The 13,634-nt window shown below is 38.6% G+C and overlaps 1 protein-coding gene across 3 annotated transcripts in view; it reads right to left on the bottom strand.

The window, feature by feature from the left end:
* Positions 1 to 13,634, bottom strand: part of SIPA1L1 (signal induced proliferation associated 1 like 1) — a 358,565-nt gene that overhangs the window by 273,603 nt on the left and 71,328 nt on the right. For all 3 annotated transcript variants that reach the window (XM_046647145.1, XM_046647143.1, XM_046647144.1), the window contains one exon: positions 3,288 to 3,353. The gene's annotated coding sequence lies outside the window, so the exon portion shown is untranslated. The remainder of the gene's footprint in view (positions 1 to 3,287; positions 3,354 to 13,634) is intronic.

Here is a 13,634-nt window from a genome sequence, read left to right as displayed (position 1 = left end):
CCAAAGGATTTAACATAACTTTCTTTTTTAAGAACAAAGAAGGCGCCTCTGAATAATAAATAAGCATAATGAAATAATTCTGAAGTGACCTGAAGGCTTGCCAAACTCAATTCCTATCAGTCATGGCCAAAGATAAAAGGAAAACTCTGCAAGCGTCCCTTTGCTACTAAAAATTTTCAGTATTTTCATATTATATTATAGTCAGCATTTAGTTAATAAAATTTCATCCAGTATTTATCTTAAAAAGTTGCCTCCCTTCTGTACCCTCAGAGCCACTGTGAAACTTCAATTTAGGTTGACCCAAAGAATCTAAGGAGTCTGCTCAAGGTAAACATTTGAGTTATTTTCTTCTTAGAGGTAATATATTCAAAGTGGTATTATTATTTAATCTATTGCCTTTGTCACTGGACTATGTTTAAAGAGGAAACTGTTTTGGATGTGAACAGCTGTTCTCGTATGTTTTAAGGAAGACACAATTTGTTAGAATAATAAGGAGAAAAGAGACAGGTACATCCGCAGACATGAGGAAGCCAGATCACAGTTCTGCAGGCTGGACAGCCAAGAAGGAAATGTCTTCCAGGCTTCCATGTTTTAACCGACCTCTAAATCTGCTAGTCATTCTATTGTCTGGATGGCCAACATAAAGCATTATGCTTGTTAGGTTTCTTGCCACCACCACATGTACCACCAAGAAAAGTCTAGAAGAATGCAACAAAATGCATTTTTTTTCTTTTCTTATTACACTTACTAACTGGTGAGGCCTTTTCATAAAACAACAGAAAGTATATCTTCACTTCTGCGTATTATACCAGCAAACTATTAGTATAAATAAATGTGACCAGTGTTATTCTTTTTTATTTTGTTTTCAAGAAAAGAAAGAAGTGGAGAGCTTTTTAAAAATTTCCTCAATTACTCTCCCATGAAAAGCAGAAGGTTTGGATGCAATAACCAAGCTGAACTAAGAGAAAAATTTAAATAACATCTCATTTACCTATGAGTACATAATTGTCTATACAAGAAAGGGAAAATCCAAAGAAAAATATAATCCATGGGAAAATTATTCAAATGTTTTAGTGTGTAAAGCACATAATTTAGTCAGACCATTATCAATTAACATCACTCTATGTTTCTTGCTGGGTATTTAGATAGAATGTAGCAATTAAAAATTTTTTTAAAGGAAAGGAAAAAGTATGCTTTCTCAACTCAATTTTTATTTTAGAACAATGCTACTCAAAAAATAAATAAAGTATAAGAATGACGGATTTAATAAGATACACACAGAACTACACATCAAATACAAGATCTTGTGGGTTGGTTTTTGCTTTGTTTTGTTGTCTTTTTGGGTTTCTTTGGAGGATGGGAGTTGTTTTAGATATCCCTTAAGTAGAGAAAGAGCCCTTAGGAAGAAGGATATATTTAGAAGACCAAGAAAGAGTCATGCCACCATCAGGTCTGGAAACCCACTCAATCCTGGCCTCCTGTGTCTGTTGTCTGGGAGACCCGAGCATGCATGAATGCACAAGAGAAGAATCTCTCATCTGACCTCACAGATATACCGTATTAGCATTATCAGACGGTACTGCCATTAAAAGAAGTGAGTATAGTGCCCAGAGGTTCTGGTTACTAAACTAAGCAACTCAACTCAAGAGACAAGTTGTAGCTACTACAACATAAAAGTGAAACGAGCCTCATAGTAACCCTAGAACTTAAGGCCTTTGCTAAAAACTGTCATTCAAGTTTATCGACCAGGAATTGACCCTTATTTCAGTGTTTTAAATACCGTAAGACATACAGCGACTGCACTGAAGGTGCACATTTCTATAGTATACAGATACTCAAGAGAAAAAAAATCATCTTGCAAAACAGCTTACAAGCTTGAGGTGAGAACCAGAGGGCGCTCAGTAACATACACTGACGTTTCTTCCTTTGCAAAGTACCTAAGCCACAGCTACCTTTCTGTAGCATTCCTACAGGCTGCTCACTTCACCACGAAGCAATTCTTGATGGTCCCAAAGATGCTACATTCTCAAAGACAGTTTTTCAGTTGTGTTTCTAATAAAAAAAAGTTGGGCTCTTCAAATGGCTAAAAATTAAAGAGATCGAAAAATCTTTCTTGGATTCCACCTCTATTAAAGAAGAATGGTGCTGAGAATGGTTAAATAAATGCTGCCCGGAAAGTGTCCTAATGTACTTTAAAAACGTTTCCAGAGATAATCATTCCCCAATTTCTCTTACTGAAATTCAAGGAAGGTCAGAAATAGCGAGCCACTTTGAAAGCCGTGCTCCAATTACCCAGCGGGCTTCAGAAAAGAAACCGTAAGCGCTGCACAAGGGTTTACAGAGGTGAGATGCTCAGATAACCTTGACCGTCCTTGATAGGATGCAGCTGCTCCAGAAGAGCTGACTCCTTAGGCAGTTTGCTTCTGCTCCTGACAAAGCAGCATGTAAGAAAAATCCCAAGGTCTTTGTTTCAGCATCTGGCTGAGATGAAGGTTAACAAAGTAACAAAACTGAAGAAACTTATGCAACCTCAAACCAGTTGTTTTATCTGAATTTAAGAGCTTAACATATTAGAGCACTTTCAGCCTATAGAAATGTCTCTCTCAACCCAAATTAAGCTGTTATTTTTCTCAATAACAGAATACCCTTTTACACTGATTAAAGTGTCTGAGAAATGTCCACAGAAACATCAGAACAGGCCTCCGATAGATCTGGGTTTCTACCTAGGAGTAACCAAAGGCAATCAATCTAAGATCAGTGGTAAAACATGCATGGCAACTCTCAGGCCAGCAGATCATCCAACCATCTCTCAATTTTTTCAAACAAGCTTGGTATTCCAAATTACACACTAATACATCAGAGTTAACGAGATTCTTATTTAGAACATGAATTGAGGCGTAAACTTTCATCAAATTTACGACACACAAAGATTTTTTTAAACATTTGAAGTACTTACTATGGAATGGAAACATAAATAGGTAACCAAAACTTTCTTACTATTAATTTAACTAGCCAGAAAAATATGTGAAACATTTTATCTAGAAAGATGACAATGCTGAATTCAGAAATCAGCGTCTAAAAACTGCACAGGAGTTTCTCCCCTTCGCCATTTCCATTTCTGCCTCTCAGCAGTAAAACAATGAAGGAAGAAAAAAACAGTGGGGGAAAAAGATATAGGATCCTCATCTGATAAACCAAAACTCTGCCATAAGTAGCAGGTCATCTAAGAATGAATGTTTGATGTTCCCTTCCCCCAACATGACTTTGTGACTAATCCGCCAACTCACCTTATTCTACTTCAAAGTTAGTAGTGAATCTTGCTTGAGGTCAAACTTGAGGAATCCTCTCAAAACCTGGATTAAAATAATTATAAACTTTAGGTTATTTTCAAATTTTGAAAATCATCCAACTGTACCTCACAGTAAAAAGGGAAAAAAAATCACTGCTATAAATCAAATCATAATTGTGAAATGTTATACTTTACCTCTAAAACCCTCTTTAATTTATAATCTCTTTATGCATAGTTCAACACACATTTAAATTTAAGCCAACTAATAGCCACTCAAACTTAAACAACACATTCTTAAACCTGGCTACTCAGTCTGTAGGCAGATTGCTGATCCAGGGCCTCACCCCAAACAACCTGTTCAGGAAGGCTGGAGGAAACTCGGAAACTGTATGTGTAACAAGCCCCCAAACAAGGTGATTTTGACATAGTCGGCCCATCAGCTGCCTACGGGAACCACTGTTCCAAACGAGTGCTTCTCAACACGGGTGATTCTGCACCCCAGGGGACACCTTGCAATGTCTGGAGATATTTTTGGTTGTCACAGCGAGGGGAGGGGGTACACTACTGGCCTTTAACGGATGCTGCTACACATCCTACAAGGCACAGGACAGCCCCTCATGACAAAGAATCATCCAGTCCAAAATATCAATAGCAGTGAGATCGAGAAAACCTGTTCCAAAGCAACCAAACATTCTGATTATTTAGAAATTCTCACATTGGTCATTTCGGATAGGTTATAAGCTTCTAGCACAGTCATAAGGCATTTTCTGTGATGCTAAGCTTATTATTACTTAAAGGAATACACATCTATGCCCAATATTGATAATCTGCAGTACATGTACATATTCCTAATAACAGTAAAATAAATCAGACTATACCTGTCCATAAGAGCTTCCAAGAAACTAATTTGCTAATGTTTGCTGAGGTGAAACACTATTTCAAACCACGTTGATTTCCAAAACCTGTTCCCAAACGTACAAGATGGAAGCTAAGAAGAGTAAGAACCAGGACTCAGTTCCACTCACAGATATTTCCAACACCTGGTGAGGACCAGGGGGAAGTTCCTCTTCCCAGCCTGTCGCCCTGGATATTAGGATTCCCATCTCTTATTCAGCCAAATATAAAGGTACTTGACAACTTACTTTACTGCATATGAAATGAGACGGACTTAATGAACCTACTAGGCCCCTGCACTATGAACGTGGGTAATGCAGCAGAAGAGAGCTCAGGGAGACCCTGCAACAGGTCCTTCCTGCTCTACCAAGAGCAAATGGAATAAACATCAGAAGAAAACTGGGGGGAAAAGAAACCTACAAAGGGTATGCTGAGAGTCAGATAGCCCAGATAATAAAATTTGCAGCTTGTACATGATTGCACCCACAGAATGAGTAAAGAAACCTATAACACTCAAAATATATACTTTGTTCATCTTAATTAATGAGCCATAACCAGCTAATTACATAAATAAGACATACCTGACAGCTGATTTGCACTAGTAATCCACTTAGGTACACGAACCAACATGCAAATTTTAAACTCAAGCAAAAGGATGTAATTTACAAACCCACTTAGATTCCATCAGGCTTACTCCACTCCACCTGGACAACATTTTCATGCTGTGGCATACGGGCTTATATTCTAATTACAGGCTGATTTCTTCCTCCGGATCCCCAGCGCGATAAAGGAACTACCCAAATCAAACCCAAGCACAATCACCCTAGGCAGTGAGCACCTGGGTGGTGGTGGGCAGTGGGCAGCCTGGCATTCGTATCCCAAAGCACCAGGGGGGTTGGCAGAGCAGGCAGAATCTGCGGCAGAGGCAGGCCTCCCATCTGGAGCTCCTTCCCCATGCTGTGGGAGGCTTTGCTCTAGCCAAATGACGAAGGAGCTTTACTGAATGATGTGTTTTTCCAAAGGTAGGGCTAACATACCTTCTTGATTCAAGATGCCTGTTAAATCAACGTGGAGCCCATCACACCTCCATTACAGAAAGAAGACAATTGGGGAAGACAGCCTCAGAGAAAAGCAAGAAAAATAATAACCTGGTCAAAGACAACTGCTTAATACCCATCAATGGCTAAGAGAACAAAGCAAAGTGATTTTTGCTTTACAAAGCAAAGTAATTCCACAAAAAAGGAAGGCCCCAAAATTACTGGGAAGGTTCAGAAATATCAGTGCACAATATGAGATTTAACCCCTACTTCCATTTTTCTAGATTTAAATTGGTCTTCAAACAAAAATTCACAGTTAAATTTCAAAACATAAACACCAGGTTTTTTCTTTCAGCAGTAAAATATATTCTGTTCCAAAAAAGAAAGGTTGCTCAATTTCCCGTCAGCAGCAATCCGGAGAAGGCCACCTACACGGTAAAGGCAGCAAGAAAAAAATAACAGTGCTGAAGAAAAGCCTGCATGTGGGGGAGTACATTAAGTGCCATGTAACTACCACTCTGGGGTTTTATAAGCTTTTTTTCCTTGATCATTCTGAGAAAAATGAAAATTAGTGTAACTGCTAAAGAGAAGTCTGTCCTCCAACCTATCTAAGGAAATCAAGCCCTATGATGGATTTTATAGTTCTACCAAAGAAAGCAAGGCCTGAGGGGCCAATTCCACCCTCTCACCTCTGATTATCAGTCCTAAGGGGAAAGGCCCGTTCTACCAAACAGCTTACACTTAACATTTTCCGAGAGAGAAGGCTGCTGCGACAATTAACGTTCTCCCCACAGCTACTCAACCCCCCATCCTCAACCATCCAAGTTTTAGAGTAAGACTAGCTTGGTCCTAATATGCTTAATCCTAAACCTTCGGGGAGAAACCACTCGCACACACAAACATGAGCTGACTAGATTACGGATGAGTACAGCATCACATTCACCACTCTATCAAATTCCCTTACCCTACTTTATACTTTCTGAAAACTCTAAATTCTAAGATAGCAATCAACCAGGTCAACACCTTTTACTAAGAGCCATTGAAACATGCTCTACACTGAGGCAGACACAGTGGTAAAAAAGAGAAAGAAAAGAATTTAAACAGCTCAATAGCAAACTGGGGAGAAAATAATGGCATACACAAAGTAAGTGAAAATTAAATACAGTATTATGAAATCGCCTAATGACTTTTCTAAGAACATGTTCCCATCGTTAAGTGAATTTTGAAGATTCCAGGCCTGTTTTATAGAATGTTCCTTAATGTGGGTTTGTCTGATATTTCCGTATGAATAGATTCAAACTGTGAATGTTCAGAAGGAATACCACAGAAGAGTTCCTCTCACCGTACCCTCTCAGGTGGTACACTGTTTCAGTTCTTTCCCCTGACTGGTCATGTTAACTTACGTCAGTTGATTAAGGTGGTATCTGTCAGATGTGCCCGCTGTACAGTTATTCTTTTTCCCTTGTAATTAATAAGTATTTTGCGAGGTGATACTTTAAGACTATATAAATAGTCCCAGATTTGTCTCTCCTATTTCCCAACAAACTTTCACCCAATATTTTTAGTGTCTATTGATAATTCTTGGCCAAATTAATTATTCTATGGCAGTTGCCAAAAGCAATTTTCTAGTCTGACGATTCCTACCATTCTAGTGGAAAAAATGGTATTTAGAAAAAAAGACCTGGGGGTGCTTATTGCAACTGGGTTATTGCTGTTCCCAGCTCATCTAAGTGAACAGAAGCACACACATACATGCATGCATACCTTTTTTCTTTCCAAATCTATTTATGTATACTGAAAACCAAGAGTTTCTACAAATACCCTGAATTCCAATCCAACAGCACAGGGTTCATTCTAGTTTTCACCTTTCTATTCCCTGCAAGAGCAGTAAATCTGGTTCCTATTAACTGCCATTTACTTATTGGATTCACTCCCCCATGTTACATAATGCCAGCCCTACCTCTGATTGAGTATCAGAAAAAGTCTGCCCTCTCTAAAGCATCAATAAAGCGGAAGCCTAGGAAGACAAAAATGTTTTACGTAAAAACCACTACTCCAGCCACATACCGCAGAAAAAACTGCAACCCCACCCATGCCCCCAGCAAAGGTCAAGCGGGGAGCCAAGAGTCCTACATTCCCCTGCTGTGATGTTCCCTTAGCAGAGACTATACACGATATGATATCATTTCACAGAACCCAAATAGGCAAAGCTAAAAATGTACTGTTCACAGATCCATTGTTTTAAAAAGCTAGGGTATGTGGAACATACAATTCAGGCTGGTGGTCACCTCCCAGGGAGGCAGGAGGCTGGGGTCAGCGAGGAACACACAGTAGCTTCAAAGCACTGATCTCGCTCTAGTGCTTAGCCCAGCAAGTGCCGAGCACAGGTCCCTGAAGAAACGACTGTGCCTCACCCAACCACCAGCAGGTCATTAGCAGGGTCTCGATTTTACATTTGAGATGGGAGGCCTAAAAAGGTGCTTATGTTGCCTGTGGTCACGCAACTCGTAAGCAAGAGCTCAGATGCAAACCCAGGTATGTGTGACTCCAATCCTCTTTCTCCTGTGCCGTCCACTACCTCTCAAGCAGAGAAGAAAGAAGGCGGGGAGGAGAAATGGAGTCACAATTCTGAGGCTAAGATTCCTTGCTTCTAAACCGGTTCCAGAACCGTTTTTAGGGCACAGCCAAGTCTAGGCCCAGAACCAAGGGGAGGAAAAAATCCTCCTGAAGGCTAAGAAAGGTGTAGAGGCACAAATCCGGGACTTGAACTGCAAGGGCAATATGAACAATCCTTTGGGGAAAGTTTCCATCACATCCCATAGGCTACAAATTCTGGTTCAATTCAGTCACTAAATAAAATCTCCTCTCAGAGATAAAAATCTCATAAAATCTTATTGCTAACTGTTGTTTTTGTTTTGAAATCAGGGGACAAAGGAGAGAAGACCAGCAACCCATTCATGAAATTCCAAATATTGCCTAAATACGGTGAAACCATAAATTACTTAGCACACAGCAAGAAACATGAAATTAGTGACAAATGTTCAGCCCTTTTAAAGAATTTATATAATGGAATACTAAGGCAGAACAAGAATACTTCTCTGAAGGAAAGACCAGACAGCCAAGGAAGCTTAAATATCACTCTACTACCTGGGGGTGTTTTAAAACTGCTAAAACTCAGAAACAGGGGCCAGCCTGGTAGCACAGTGGTTGAGTTTGTGCACTCTGCTTTGGCAGCCTGGGCTTTGCGGGTTCACATCCCAGGTGTGGACCTAGCACCACTCGTCAAGCCATGCTGTGGCGGCATCCCATGTAAAATAGAGGAAGACTGGCACAGATGTTAGCTCAGTGACAATCTTCCTCCAGCAAAGAGGAAAATAGGCAACAGATGTTAGGGTCAATCTTCCTCACCAAAGGGGAAAAAAAAAAAACCCAGAAAGATGAATCTCCATAAATAGAAAAGAAAAGCAAAAAGATAGTGTATTTATCTTCTCAAAAATTCAGAAATAACTGCATTCTAACCGCACTTCTGGTAGAAATATCTCCAGAGCCTATTAAAGTCATTAATAACAACTCATGCCACCTGGGAAAGTCTTCATGATAAGCAGTAATGATTTTGTGACCTTAGTTTATGCTTTCTATCTTTAAAATGGAATAAGTTTTCCCACTGTTGATTTCCAGGGGGTAGAATATAAATTGAACCATAAATAATTTGAAGCCCAGCCTCCTCCCTACCCTGACGCAAAAATTTTGCTAAGCTTTCCCTTCCCTCTCCTGTCAACTTTTTCTTTCCAAAGAGGGAAAATCTGGACCTAGACCACAGACCAAGGAAAATGCTACAAAACCAAAGAAATAAAAGGACATGTGTGAGATGGTGCAAAAATAATTCAAAACTCATGCTAACTTCATGTTGTAGCCTAAAACTGTCTATAACATATAAAAGTTAAGAAATGTAAAACCATCCTGTAAAATATAATAAGCACATGAGAAGCACAAAAGAAATAAACCTCACTAGATAAAAAGGGAAGGTATTTAACAGAACTCTACAGGGCTAGGGCTTGCTTTTTTTTTTTTTTTTAAGCTTTTTAGTTACTCTTTTTATGAACAGCAATCAGGTGTTGATGAAATCAGCATTTGGCATTAGAAAGACAAGAAGTCATCCTGAAGAATTTCTGAGTGAAAATGGCAAACTGAATAAATTAATCCATAGGCATTTGTTTCTTTCTTGTTACTGTATTAAGCTTATGTGATCACAAGATGAGCAGAAACTATCCTTGATAATTAAGGGAGCATAGCAGAGCTTTGAAAGAAACTTAAAACCTAAAAAATAAATAAGAAAAGAATGCATTACTTTACCATCAAAAAAGGGAAAACCTTGAAACATATTAAAGAGTTTCACTGCAAACTCCCAGATAATAAAGTTTGGGTAAAAATCAATACGGCTATTTGAAAAATAAATCCTCCCAAGCTCATCTAATTTACTGTTATTGAGACAACCCACTTATTAAGGGACTGCAAGACTTATATTTCTTAACTTTAATGGATTTGATAACTCATGAAGACACAAGCAAAATCTTCTTCCCAGAAAAGTACATACCAATGGTTCTCTGATCCCAAGTTGTACAAACTATTTCTCATTCTTCCTCTCCCTGCAATTCTAAACATAAAAGTTCTCAACAGACAGACAGAACCAAGCAAATAAAGTGGCTGAAAAAAAGGCTGAAACAGTGATGACAAGAGAAATAAGTCCTTGTACAGGCTTATTATCTTCATCTTGAGGTTTCTCCATCTGAGCTAAAGACGCCTCTAACTACCCATTTGCTCAAGCCAAAACCATAAGATTCATTCTCCATTCCTTTCTTTCACATCCCATATCCATTCTGTCAAGACCTATAAATTCTACCTCCTGAAGACCATCTTGAATTCTTCACTCCTCTCCATTTCCATTGTCACATTGGTCCAAGCCACTATCATCTCTCTATAGACAACTGCCCCAGATTCCTCATGAATCTCCTTTCTACCCACGATCATTTTCTACAGAGCTGTCAGAAGGACTTTTTAAAAGGTTAAACTACATATTATTATCCCCCTGCTGAAAACCCTCCAATGGGTCTCCACATCCTGAGATGTCAAGAAATGTGAAAGATATAAGATTTTATCCTAATTTCAAACTGACAAGTTAGCCTGCCACAGTAGTATGGATGCTGGCAGAAGACACGAGACTCCTGGGTCAGAGACAGAGGACTTCACTATTCAGCAGCAGCAGTAGCCAGAGTGGCAGTATTCTTTGGTGCCAGTCCCTTAAGTTCCAATTCCCATCAGGTGACACACAGAGGATCAGATGACACCTGCATAGCAGTGGTTGTGTTACAGGAGAGTAACCCTGAGATTAATGAACCCAAATCTTTTATAATGGGCAGTAAGCCTGTCTGACCTTTACCCCAGAAAGAGACATTGTCTTTATTATACTAGACTATAAGTGTGCCCAATCTTCGCTCTGGAGGGAGACACTCTCTTTATCCTCTAAGGTTGTTGACTACACAAATTATCCTTGAAAATACAGTCTAGAACAAAGGTAATCTGTGCAAAAACATGAGACACATGGAAAACTGTATCCCAACATTAGAATAAAAGCCAAATTTTTTACCATGGTCTACAAGGACCTACATAATTGGTCTCTTTCTCTTCAATTTCATACAGAATCCCTGTCTCCCCAGCTTACTATGCTCCAGCTCCACTAGCCATCTTTGGTGTCCTCAATAATCCCAGCTCTTTTCTGCCTCAAGGCATTTGCCTGTGCTGGTCCTTTTGTCTGAAATACTCTTTTCCCTGGCTTAGACGTCACCTCCTCAGAAAGACCTTCCCTCGTCAATCTATCTATTTAAGACCCTACACTCAGTATTTCTTTTTTTTATCACTTTGCTCACTCATTCATTCAATAAACACTTATTGCGTACTTACTATATACCAATCACTATTATTGTAGGCACAATAATTACTTATCTACCTGTTTATTTACTGACAGTCTCCCCTGAGGGTAGAAGACTTATCTTTCATTCATTCATCCACAAAGGGCTAGAACTTAAAATTGTGCCCTCAATAAAACTCTATTGAACAGAACTAAAAGAAGACATCAACAACAATACAATAATAGTAGGGGACCTCAACACCCCATTAACACCAATGGATAGAACATCCAGACAGAAAATCAACAAGGAAATTATAGAATTAAATGAAAAATTAGACCAGATGGACTTAATAGATATATATAGAACACTTCATCCAAAAACAGCAGGTTACACATTCTTCTCAAGTGCACATGGAACATTCTGAAGGACAGACCATATTTTGGGAAACAAAGCAAGCATCAATAAATACAAGAGAGTTGAAATAATATCAAGCATCTTTTCTGATCATAATACTATGAAACTAGAAATCAAATACAAGAATAAAGCAGAGAAATGTGCAAAAATGTGAAGAATAAACAACACGCTAATGAACAAACAATGGATTATTGAAGAAATTAAATAAGAAATCAAATATTATCTGGAGACACATGAAAATGAGAACACGTCATTCCAAATCATTTGGGATGCAGCAAAAGCAGTCCTAAGAGGGAAATTCATTGCAGTACAGGCTCACCTCACTAAACAAGAAAAAGCTCACATAAGCAACCTCAAATGACACCTAACAGAATTAGAAAAAGAAGAACAAACAAAGCCCAGAGTAAGCAGAAGGAGGGAAATAATAAAAATAAGAGCAGAAATAAACAATATTGAAACAAAAAAGACAGTAGAAAGGATCAATGAAACAAAGAGTTGGTTCTTCGAAAGAATTAACAAAATCGACAAACCCTTAGCCAGACTCACCAAGAAAAGAAGAGAGAAATCTCAAATAAATAAAATTAGGAATGAGAGAGGAGAAATCACAACAGATACCAAAGAAATACAAGGGATCATAAGAGAACAGTATGAAAAACTATATGCCAACAAATTGAACAACCTAGAAGAAATGGACAAATTCCTAGACTCCTACAACCTCCCCAAACTGAATGAGGAAGAAATGGAGAATCTGAATAGGCCAATCACAAGTAAAGAAATAGAAACAGTAATCAAAAACCTCCCCAAAAATAAGAGTCCAGGACCAGACGGCTTCTCTGGAGAATTCTACCAAACAATCAAAGAAGATTTAATACCTATCCTTCTCAAACTATTCCAGAAAATTGAGGAAGATGGAGTACTCCTAACACATTCTATGAAGCCAACATCACTCTGATCCCCAAACCTGACAAGGACAACACAAAGAAGGAGAACTACAGGCCGATATCACTGATGAACATAGATGGAAAAATCCTCAACAAAATTCTGGCAAACCGAATACAGCAATACATCAAAAAGATTATACACCATGATCAAGTGGGATTTATACCAAGGTCACAGGGATGGTTCAACATCTGCAAGTCAATCAATGTGATACACTACATTAACAAATTGAGAAACAAAAACCACATGATCATCTCAACAGATGCAGAGAAAGCATTCAACAAGATCCAACATCCATTTATGATAAAAACCCTCAATAAAATGGGTATAGAAGGAAAGTACCTCAACATAATAAAAGCCATATATGACAAACCCACAGCCAACACCATACTCAACGGACAAAAACTGAAAGCCATCCCTGTGAGGACAGGAACAAGACAAGTGTGCCCACTTTCACCACTCCTATTCAACATAGTACTGGAGGTGTTGGCCAGAGCAATTCGGCAGGAAAAAGAAATAAAAGGAATCCAAACAGGCAAAGAAGAAGTAAAACTCTCGCTGGTTGCAGACGACATGATCTTATATATAGAAAACCCCAAAGAATCCATAGGAAAACTATTAGAAACAATCAACAGCTACAGCAAAGTTGCAGGGTATAAAATCAACATACATAAATCAGTAGCATTTCTATACACTAACAATGAACTAACAGAAAAAGAACTCAAGAACTCAATCCCATTCACAATCGCAACAAAAAGAATAAAATACCTGGGGATAAATTTAACCAAGGAAGTGAAAGATGTATACAATGAAAACTACAAGACTTTCTTGAAAGAAATTGACGACGACATAAAGAGATGGAAAGACATTCCATGCACATGGATTGGAAGAATAAACATAGTTAAAATGTCCATACTACCTAAAGCAATCTACAGATTCAATGCCATCCCAATCAGAATCCCAGGGACATTCTTTACAGAAATTGAACAAGGAATCCTAAAATTCATATGGGGCAACAAAAGACCGCGAATTGCTAAAGCAATCCTGAGTAAGAAAAACAAAGCCGGAGGCATCACAATCCCCGATTTCAAAACATACTACAAAGCTACAGTGATCAAAACAGCATGGTACTGGTACAAAAACAGGTGCACAGAT

This window comes from Equus quagga, chromosome 20 (assembly GCF_021613505.1).
Source record: "Equus quagga isolate Etosha38 chromosome 20, UCLA_HA_Equagga_1.0, whole genome shotgun sequence".
Classification (NCBI taxonomy): domain Eukaryota; kingdom Metazoa; phylum Chordata; class Mammalia; order Perissodactyla; family Equidae; genus Equus; species Equus quagga.
Note: the sequence above shows the minus strand (reverse complement) of the source record. Positions and strands in the feature narration are given on the sequence as shown.